Below are 8,030 nucleotides of genomic sequence, written 5' to 3' on the forward strand. Positions count from 1 at the left end.
TCTGCCAACAATCCTTGGCTGTGGTGTAGCTGTCGGCATGTTTTCCCATGGTCTGATGCACAACCTACAGGGAGGTCATCTGACTTTTTCAACAACAAGAAATATCACTCATCAGTATTTACATTGCTGTACATGATGCTCGTCTGTATCGAGGGCAGACCCAGTACGGGCTGGTGGCGTGTATGAGCTGGCTGGGCGATCACTGGTCTGGCTTGGGGCTATAGCAGTCAAAGGTTAACTAAAATCTGTGTCCAAGTAGGATCAGGGTTAACAAATGATTCTTAACATAGACATATCCTATGGGGTCACAAACACATTTAGGACCAGGGTAAGGACTTGTACTCTTCACCTCACCACATGGTACACCCAAAAAGATGTGAAGTGATTACGTGTTCATAAGTAGTGGGGGGGGAGTAGTCTATGCTATAGGAATCATGTTTCAGGACGCCACTGATCCTGACGGTACATAACGTGCTGGTGGGACACCTTCCTGTAGAAAGACTTGAGAAATCTACATTTATTGATAATGTAGAACTTTACAGGTGCCTCGGCTTGTTTTCTATCAAAGTCTAATAAAGCAATCCAGTCTGAACATCTGTGTTCAGACCCCTTGACTTGATCCTCATTTTGTTATGTTACAGCCTTGATCTAAAATGAAATCAATCTACACACAATACCCCATGACAAAGTGAGTTTGTAGACATTTTAGCAAATGTGTTAAACTGAAATGCCTTAACAGAATTATTCAGACCCTTTGCTTTGAGACTTGACATTACGCTCCAGTGCTACTTTCTATTGGTCATTGTTTTGGAAAGGCACACCTCAGGTCCCATAGTTGACAGTGCATGTTAGAGCAAAAACCAAGCTGGGGTCGACGGAGTTGTTTGTAGAACTCCGACAGGATTGTCAAGACACAGATCTGGGGAAGGGTACCAAAACATTTCTGCAGCATTGAAGGCCCCCATTCTTAAATGGTAGTTTGTAACTACCAAGACTCTTCCTAGAGCTGGCTGCCCAGCAAACCTGAGCAATCAGGGGAGAAGGGCCTTGGTCAGGGAGGTGACCAAGAAACTGATGGTCAGTCTAACAGAGCGCCTCTGTGGCGATGAGGACTCTTCCAGAAGGACAAACTCTGCAGCACTCCACGGTCGAGTGGCCAGACAGAAGCAACTTAGTAAAAGGCGCCTAAAGACTCTGAAAAATAAGAATGTCTGATGAAACCAGGCACAATCCATACGGTGAATTGTGGTGGCAACATCGTGCTGTAGGGATTTATTTTTTATTTTTTTCAGCAGCAGGGACTGGGAGACTAGTCAAGATGAATGGAATAAAGTAAAGACAGCTCCTTGATAACCTGCTCCAGAGCACTTAGGACCTCAGACATGGGTGAAGGTTCACCTTCCAACAGGACAATGCAGGAGTGGCTTGGGGACAAGTCTCTGGGCCACACAAAGACAGTCAGCCACAGCCCGGACTTGAACCCGATCGATCATCTCTGGAGAGACCTGAAAAGAGCTGTGCAACGACACTCCCCAAACAACCTCAGAGCTTGAGAGGATCTGCAGAGAAGAATGAAGAGAAACTCCCCAAATACAGGTGTGCCAAGCTTGTAGCGTCATACTCAAGACTGTAATCGCTGCCAAAGGTGCTTCAACAAAGTACTGAGTAAAAAGTCTGAATTCTTGCGTAAATGTGATTTTCGTTTATAAATTTGCTAAAAAAAATGTAAACTTTTGATTTGATGTTATGGGGTATTGTGTGTAGATTACGGTAAAAATCAATTTTACAATATGGCTGTAACGTAATTTTTTGGGGGGGAAAAGGGGATCTGAATACTTTTCGATTGCACATATAATGGTGTAAAGACATGAATGGAAAAATGGTGTACAGCAGTAGTTCTGGGATGAGCCATGACTTGAATACACTATATACAAAAGTATGTGGACACCCCTTCAATTTGGTGGATTCGGCTATTTTAGCCACACCTGTTGCTGACAGGTCTATAAAAGCGAGCACACCGCCATGCAATCTCATAGATAAACATTGGCAGTAGAATGGCCTAACTGAACAGCTCAGTGACTTTCAACATGGCACTGTCATAGGATGCCACCTTTCCAACAAGTCAGTTCGTCAAATTTCTGCCTTGTTAGAGCTGCCCCGGTCAACTAAGTGCAGTTAAGTGGAAACGTTGAGCAATGGCTCAGCCGCAAAGTGATAGGCCGCACAAGCTCACCGAATGGGACTGCTGAGTGCTGAAAAATCGTCTATCCTCAGTTGCAACACTCACTAACGAGTTCCAAACTGCCTATGGAAGTAACGTCAGCACAAGGACTGTTTGTCGGGAGCTTCGTGAAATGGGTTTCCATGGCCAAGAAGCTGCACACAAGCCTAAAATCACCATGTGCAATGCCAAGAGTCAGTTGGAGTGGTGTTAAGCTCGCCGCCATTGGACTCTGGAGCAGTGGAAACATGTTCTCTGGAGTGATGAATCACACTTCAACATCTGGCAGTCCGACTGACTAATCTGGGTTTGACGGATGCCAGAAGAACGCTATCTGCCCGAATGCATAGTGCCAACTGTAAGGTTTGGTGGAGGAGGCATTTTTTCATTATTTTCCCGTAATCAGGGATTGCTTTAGACCTGGGACACCAGGTGTGTGCAATTAATTATCAGGTGAAACAGAACCAGCAATCTCCGGACCTCGCAGGGTAAGAGGTGAGTACCTCTGTTCTAGACAATTCTGTGCTTCCAACTTTGTGGCAACAGTGTGGGGAAGGCCCTTTCCTGTTTCAGCATGAGAATGCCCCCGTGCACAAAGCGAGGTCAATACAGAAATGGTTTGTCGAGGTCGGTGTGTAGAAGAACTTCACTGGTCTGCACAGAGCCCTGACCTCAAACCCATCGAACACCTTTTGAGATGAATTGGAACGCTGACTGCAAGCCAGGCCTTATCGCCTGACCTCACTAAAGCTTCTTGTGGCTGAATGGAAGCATGTCCCCGCATCAATGTTCCAACATATAGTGGAAAGCCTTCCCAGAAGAGTGGAGGCTGTTATAGCTGCAAAGGGGGGACGAACTCCATATTAATGCCAATGATTTCGGAATGAGATGTTCGACAACCAAGTGTCCACATACAAAAGTATGTAGTGTGTATTTTCTCATGAATCTACACACAATACCACAATCACAAAGCAATAACTGTTTTTGACTTTTTTTTACAAATGTATTAAAAAATAAATTAAATTCTATCACATTTACTTAACTATTCAGACCCTTTACTCAGTACTTTGTTGAAGGACCTTTGGCAGTGATTGAGTCTTCTTGGGTCTGACGCTACAAGCTTGAAACACATCAAATGTATTTCATAAAGCCCTTCTTACATCAGCTGATATCTCAAAGTGCTGTACAGAAACCCAGCCTAAAACCCCAAACAGCAAGCAATGCAGGTGTAGAAGCACGGTGGCTAGGAAAAACTCCCTAGAAAGGCCAAAACCTAGGAAGAAACCTAGAGAGGAACCAGGCTATGAGGGGTGGCCAGTCCTCTTCTGGCTGTGCCAGGTGGAGATTATAACAACATGGCCAAGATGTTCAAATGTTCATAGATGACCAGCAGGGTCAAATAATAATCACAGTGGTTGTCGAGGGTGCAGCAGGTCACCACCTCAGGAGTAAATGTCAGTTGGCTTTTCATAGCCATAACACACCTGTATTTAGGGAGTTTCTCACATTCTTCTCTGCAGGGCGTCGCTGCACAGCTATTTTCAGGTCTCTCCAGAGATGTTCGATCGGGTTCAAGTCCGGGCTCTGACTGGGCCACTGAAGGGCATTGAGACTTGTCCCAAAGCCACTCCTGCGTTGTCTTTGATGTGTGCTTATGGTTGTTGTTCTGTTGGAAGGTGAACCTTCGCTCCAGTCTGTGGTCCTGAGCACACTACAGCAGGTTTTCATCAAGGATCTCTCTGTACTTTGCTCCGCTCATCCATCCCTCGATCCTGAGTGGGCTGTCATGCCTTTTACTGGGGAGTGCCTTCCGTCTGGCCACTCTACCATAAAGGCCTGACTGGTGGAGTGCTGCAGAGATGGTTGTCCTTCTGGAAGGTTCTTACACCTCCACAGAGGAACTCAGGAGCTCTGTCAGAGTGACCATCAGGTTCTTGGTCGCCTTTCTGACCAAGACCCTTCTCCCCCGATTACTCGGTTTGGCCAGGCGGCCAGCTCTTGGAAGAGTCTTGGTGGTTCCAATCCATTTAAGATTCTTTTTTTGAGACTTCCACAAATCTGGTTCATCCTTGGGAGCAATTTCCAAACACCTGAAAGTACCACATTCATCTGTACAAACAATTGTACGCAAGTATAAACACCATGGGACAACGCAGCTGCAAAAGTGCAAATCAATCCCAGAACAACAGCAAAGGACCTTGTGAAGATGCTCGAGGAAATAGGTACTAAAGTATCTATATCAATAGTAAAACGAGTCCTATATTGACATGACCTGAAAGGCCGCTCAGCAAGGAAGAAGCCACTGCTCCAAAACCACCATAAAAAAGCCTGACTACAGTTTGCAACTGCACATGGGGACAAAGATTGCACTTTTTGGATAAATGTCCTCTGGTCTGATGAAACAAAAATAGAACTGTTTGGCCATAATGACTATCGTTATGTTTGGAGGAAAAAGGAGGTTAGGCTTGCAAGCCGAAGAACACCATCCCAATCCCAGCTGTGCTTTGCTGCAGGAGGGACTGGTGCACTTCACAAAATAGATTGCTACATAAGGAAGGACAATTATGTGGATATATTGAAGCAACATCTCAAGACATCAGTCAGGAAGTTAAAGCTTGGTCGCAAATGGACAATGACCCAAGCATACTTCCAAAGTTGTGGCAAAATGGCTTAAGGACAACAAAGTCAAGGTATTAGATTGGCCATCACAAAGCCCTGACTTCAATCATATAGAAAATGTGTGAGCATAACTGAAAAAGCGTGTGCGAGCAATGAGGCCTACAAACCTGACTCAGTTACACCAGTTCTGTCAGGAGGAATGGGCCAAAATTCACCCAACTTATTGTGAGAAGCTTGTGGAAGGCTCCCCAAAACGTTTGACCCAAGTTAAACAATTTAAAGGCAATGCTACCAAATACTAATTGAGTGAATGTAAACTTCTGACCCACTGGGAATGTGATGAAAGAAATAAAATCTCAAAGAAATAATTCTCTCTACTATTATTCTGACATTTCATATTTTTACAATAAAGTGGTGATCCTAACTGACCTAAGACAGGGAATTTTTACTAGAATGAAATGTCAGGAATTGTGAAAAACTGAGTTTAAATGTATTTGGCTAAGGTGTATGTAAACTTCCGACTTCAACTGTAGTACCTGTACTTGAGCTAAAAAAAAATAGAAATGTCCTCCCACTGTCAACTGCGTTTATTTTCAGCGAAATGAACATGTGTAAATATTTGTATGAACATAACAAGATTCAACAACTGAGACATAAACTGAACAGGTTCCACAGACATGTGACTAAGAGATAGATCGAGGGTTCCTTAAAGCTAGTGAAGGAGATGTGAGTCTCCAGCTTCAGAGATTTTTGCAATTCGTTCCAGTCATGGACAGCAGAGAACTGGAAGGAAAGACGACCAAAGGAGGAATTGGCTTTGGGGGTGACCAGTGAGATATACCTGCTGGAGAGCGTGCTACGAGTGGGTGCTGCTATGGTGACCAGTGAGCTGAGATAAGGCGGGGCTTTGCCTAGCAGGGTCTTGTAGATGTACACATGATCAATAGACACAAATCACTGAAGGTGGAAACAAAGCATCAAATGTGACACCCTCCATACCCCAATGAGAGACCATGCAGGACTGACACTCTTCCTCCTGCAGCTGGTTTCAGCCCCAGGTTGGGCCTGCTGCTCCAGAGTGTGGGCCTCAGCCTGCAGGCATGCACCTGGGCCAGAACGGCTGGAACAGATCCACCGGACTGCATGTATGCCAGCCTCAGAGCTCTGCCATACCAACACACACAGCCACAGTTAAACACAGTCATAGATACAGATAGGGAACAGGATAGTAATACATTGCTCCTACTGCACTGATTACTGGTGTTGCATGCTAACGTCAGACGGCAGGTAGCCTAGCAGTTAGAGGGATGGGCCAGCAACCGAAAGGTTGCTGGTTTGAATACCCGAGCCGATAAGGTGAAAAATCTGTTGATGTGCCCTTGAGCAATGCACTTAACCCTACTTTGCTAGAGGCACGCTTTACTACTACGGCTGACACTGTAAAACACATGTATGTGACAATAAAAACATGTTTTTTTATGTCATAAGAGCTACTAATCTGGCACTAATAACAGGTGCATCGATGATCACACTATAGCTGATACTACTGCAAAGAGGTGGTACTATCTCTACCATGAAGTAACCTTTTCATCTGTTTAATCAGAGCTGTACGCTAAGACATATGTACCTTATTTGGGAGGAGAGGGGGCCATCCACAGATGATATAAGGTCAAAGTTGACATGTCCCTTTGTGTCCTCAGGCAGGGTAGGGCTGTGTGAGTCAGACCTAACCTCTTTGACCCTATGAAGAGCACAGAATAATATTTATTTTTCTGACAGACATCTAACTCATCAGGGTCATGGTCATTAGCCACCAAACGGAGGTACATGGACTGAAATAGGGAGGGACTACTGGGCGACCTGTTCCACAGGCCTGTTGTGAGAGTGTCTTCTGCTGCTCTCTAGTGGCTACAACTAACCCCGGCTGCAGGGTGGTGATCTGGTCCCTTAGCTCCAGCAGCATAGTCTCCAGGTGGGCCGTGCTGCCCTGACAGGCCCCAAGCTGCCTCACTATCTCTGACAAACACACACAAAGTGAAAGTGTGTTGAATTACTCACACTGTTGCTTGTTTTGCATACCGGTATCTATAGTGTGTGTTGTTGTTTTTCTCTGTGTTGTATAGTGTCAATCTGTCTCCATATTAGCCCGTGTTCTACATGGGAGAACAGCAGCATCAGATACAATCTACAGTACTTATTTGTGTGTACATGTATTTTATTGGTGTGTAAACTCTCTGTCTACGGCAACTTACTTACCCACTCTCTGTTGCTCCAGGAGTGGTTGTGGGCCTGTATCTCTGCTAACTGGCGGTCATGGTGCTCTGCCAGCTTTCTTAGCCTCTCCCTGTGGCCCCACTGCCTCCCTGAAACCTTGATCTCCAGACACTCTTGTCTCAGTTGGCCATTTAGGTAGGCTGCGCATGCTCTCCTCAATCGACATCTTCAGCTTGTGAAACTGTAAATTAAAGCATGACATTTGTCTGTATGTTAAGTAATATTATTTAATATTAAAGGGACTATCAAGATGACTATAAATTGTATTGCATGTCTAGATGGGTGGGATTGAGCGTTATTAGGCACCTCGTCAGTGAGGTTCCTCAAGGCTAGACTCTCTGACACACTGCCCTGTAGGTTGTCTTCTCTCCCAGCCCTCCATGCTGTGGCATTGGCCCTCCCCTGCATGTTCCGGAGGGGCATACCCCTCTGCTCTCTCAGCTGTCAGAAACAATCGATGTTAGACAGACACACACACACTACACTAAGAGCCAACGCACTTACTCTTATAAGATCATGGGTCTTGCAGGTTTTGGATAGATCCCCTTGCGCTCTGGCTGCCCTTGTCTTAGCACCACAGGATCTCCAATGTTGCTCCCGATACAGAACAATGCTTTATGTTTCTCCAGGAGTCGGAGGGAGAGGAATACCATACTACACTGTGGACAGCGAAATGACTCTCCCAATGACTCCATCACTGCATCCTTTTAACCAAGTCCACTGGGCAACAATAAAGGCACACACCACGTATCACAAGAGTGAAAACTAAATATACTCCTAAATGAGCTCAGCTATTATCATTAATCTATTTACCACTTTTCTCCAAATCAACATAGGTATACGGTTAGCTTACTCTTGTGCATAAAGTATTGGTTATGCTTCTGGTGATTTCCCTGTTTGTTGGTTACAATCACCA

General features: G+C 45.1%; 1 long non-coding RNA gene across 1 annotated transcript; it reads right to left on the minus strand.

Moving 5' to 3' along the window:
- Positions 1–5,411: 5,411 nt before the first annotated feature.
- On the minus strand, positions 5,412–7,997 carry LOC110522894. The gene is made up of 4 exons (XR_005051593.1): positions 7,421–7,997; positions 7,097–7,295; positions 6,468–6,581; positions 5,412–6,004 (listed from the first exon to the last, which is right to left on the minus strand). It is a non-coding gene; the product is annotated as an uncharacterized LOC110522894 (long non-coding RNA).
- Positions 7,998–8,030: the final 33 nt, after the last annotated feature.

The sequence above is a fragment of the Oncorhynchus mykiss genome, chromosome 5, assembly GCF_013265735.2.
Source record: "Oncorhynchus mykiss isolate Arlee chromosome 5, USDA_OmykA_1.1, whole genome shotgun sequence".
Lineage (NCBI taxonomy): Eukaryota > Metazoa > Chordata > Actinopteri > Salmoniformes > Salmonidae > Oncorhynchus > Oncorhynchus mykiss.